We start from the raw sequence: 2,937 nt of genomic DNA, 5'->3' as shown, positions 1-2,937 counted from the left end.
ACCTCTTAGAGATGTTCAGACAGCCAATTTAATAAGGTTAAAATAGGACAGGAAACTCCTCAGAGGAGTGATGGCCAGTGACCAGATAGTAATGAGAAAAGGGGGAGCAGGGAGGGGATAACTTTACCATGTCCTTCAATCCTTCAGCATGGTAACCAGGTACATCCCAGCAAATAGCCAATTCTGTGCAGGCAAATGCACATCACTCCTTCAGTGGGTCATTGAGCCAGACAAGGCTCTCACAGTTCATGATTATATTGTCGGGGGTAGCAATGCCCTGCCTTGCCATTGCTTCGAGACAAACTCTGGTTTGCCCAGGGCCTTTCCCTTCTCCCCAGAAAGAAAAAATTCCTGGGCTTACCTTGCACTAAAGAGCTTCTACCTCTTTTAGTCCTCCTTCCAGTTGGGATAAAGAATAGTTCTAATCAGCCCTCCTTGCCAACGAAGGACTAGCTACACACACACACACACACACACACACACACACACACACACACACACACACAATCAAATTTCATGAGTTGAAAATTGTCTTAGTATTGGGGGGAAGGGGGAGTAAAGTTTCAATGTCTTTTACTCCCAACATATTCTGATCATGTCTAAATGAATCACAGATTATAGATTAAGAGCTAGCAAGGGACCTGATAGCACATCTAATTCAACCTTGTTAGTTTATAGAGGAAGAAGCTGAGGATCAGAAGAATGACTTATCGGAGTTAATTGACTTATCAAAGGTCTCACAGATACAATAAGTGGCAAAGCTGGGGTTTGAATCAATTCTAAAACTTTCCACTATGATCTGCCTTAGCTGATCATTCTCATTCTCCCCTCCACTGCTTTTTGCTGGACCATCTAGCCTCTGCCATTTATTGAGTGAGCTAAAGCAAATCATTTAATCTCTCTGGGTCTCAGTTTCTGATCTGTAAAATGAGCACATTGATCTAGATTAGTGCTGTCACACTCAGAAACAGAGTCCACTATACTGCACATAAGAATCCTAGTGGGCCAAATATTGACTTAGTTTTAAAATGTAATATTATCTATGTCTTATTATATTTTTATTTATTCTGTTAAATATTTCTCAGTTATATTTTAATTTGGTTTAGGCCTGCACTCAGTAGTGCAGGCAGCCTTTGTGTTTGACACTTCTGATCTAGATTCATTCATTCATTTGTTCATTCAATAAACATTTTTTGTTGTTGTTCAGTTGTATCCATGACCCCGTTTTGGGGTTTTCTTGGCAAAGATATTAGAGTGGTTTGCTGTTTCCTTCTCTAGCTCATTTTACAGTTGTCTCTCAATAAATATTTATTAAATGCCTACTATGTGCCAGTGACTGTGCTAAATACTGGGGAGACAAAAAAGAGGCAAATAGCAGCTTCTGCCCTCAAGGGACTACCAATCCAATGCAAACAAATAAATACAAAGCAAGCTATATATGCAGGATAAATAGGAAATATTTAATAGAGGGAAGAGGTTGGAATTAAGAGGGTTTGGGGAAGACTTCCTGTAGAAGGTAGGATTTTAGTTAGGACTTAAAGGAAGCCTTTAAAGCCTCCCTTAAAGAGAGGTCAGTATCAGAGCAGGGAAAGGAGAGAGTTATGGGCATGGAGGAGATCCAAAGAAATGCCTGGAGCTGAGAAATGGAAATGTCTTGTTAGTGGAATAGCCAGGAGGCCAGCTCCACTGAATTGAAGAGTATATGCCTAAGGCACTAGCAAAGGAGACTGCAAAGAAGTGAACAGATCGGTAGGAGGAAAACCAGAATAAAATGGTATCCCAAAAACTTAGAGAGAAGAGTCAAGGAGGAGAGAGTGATCATCAGTGTCAAGGGCTGCAGAAAGGCCACAGAGCATGAGGATTGAGAAAGGGCCATTGGATGGGGAATCTTGGAGATCATTAGTAACTTTGCAGAGATCTTCAGTGGAATAATAAGGCCAAAACCCAGATTTTAAGGGGTTAAAAAAATGATAAGAGAGAAAGTGGAGACACTTATTGTAGATGGCATGTTCTTTTTTTTTAACTTTTGATTCAGAGCCTTTATTTTAACAAACAGTTGAATCCTCAAGATGAACTAGATGCTGCAACAGCTGCTCCTTTGGGTTTAGGTGTTGTTCCTTTATGGAATCTATTCCTGAATCAGTGGTAGACAATTTTTAGGTGCCTCATTGGCTCAGTCCAGTGGTGTTACCTCCATTAGCCTTTGTACTCCAATTATACTTTCTCTTGCACTTAGTAGGATATCCACATTTGCCACGTATTGACTTTTGAAGATAGTATGCCTTAGAACCACGATGGCACAAAGTATATGTCTTATTCTGGTACTTACCACATGAGGAAATCCCCTTCATCATCTTCCTCCTGCCACCAGAACCAATTAGAACCTGTAGATGGCATTTTCAAGTAGTTTAGATACAAAAAGTAGAAGAGAAATGGGACAATTGTTATCAGAGATGGAAGGATCAGGTAATTTTTTTTTCAGGATAAGGAAACATGGGCATCTTTGTAGACAGTAGGAAAGGATCCAGTAGAGAGGGAGAGATTGAAAATATGGGAAAGATTGGGGATACCAGAGGATGACTTCTAAGATTCCTTCCTACTCTAGAATTGTGATTATACTTCTTCTGAAGCTCAACAAAATACCTTTCTGGGAAAGCAGCTTCTATATGGAAACCAAAACTGAAGTATCTATAGACAAATCCCATTTATAATCTTAATTTCCTGAGACTTCACCCAAATCCCTGGAGAACGTCTATTTCATACTAACAGTTCCTCCTCCTCCTCCTCCTCCTGAATTTCAAAGACCTATGGAAACAATGTGTAAAGTCACACATAATAGTCCTTTAGAAAGGACGCCATGAATAGAATGGCACAATTATATAGATGAGAGCTACCTAAAAACTGTTCCTGAAAAGACTGGTGAGATGCAGTGAGAAA

General features: G+C 39.9%; 1 pseudogene; it reads right to left on the bottom strand.

Moving 5' to 3' along the window:
- Positions 1–2,064: 2,064 nt before the first annotated feature.
- Positions 2,065–2,354, bottom strand: LOC110195629 (large ribosomal subunit protein eL37-like; annotated as a pseudogene).
- Positions 2,355–2,937: the final 583 nt, after the last annotated feature.

The sequence above is a fragment of the Phascolarctos cinereus genome, unplaced genomic scaffold (assembly GCF_003287225.1).
Source record: "Phascolarctos cinereus isolate Bilbo 61053 unplaced genomic scaffold, phaCin_HiC Scaffold_7;HRSCAF=346, whole genome shotgun sequence".
NCBI lineage: Eukaryota > Metazoa > Chordata > Mammalia > Diprotodontia > Phascolarctidae > Phascolarctos > Phascolarctos cinereus.
The sequence above is the reverse complement of the archived record's forward strand: the minus strand, read 5'-3'. Positions and strand labels throughout refer to the sequence as shown.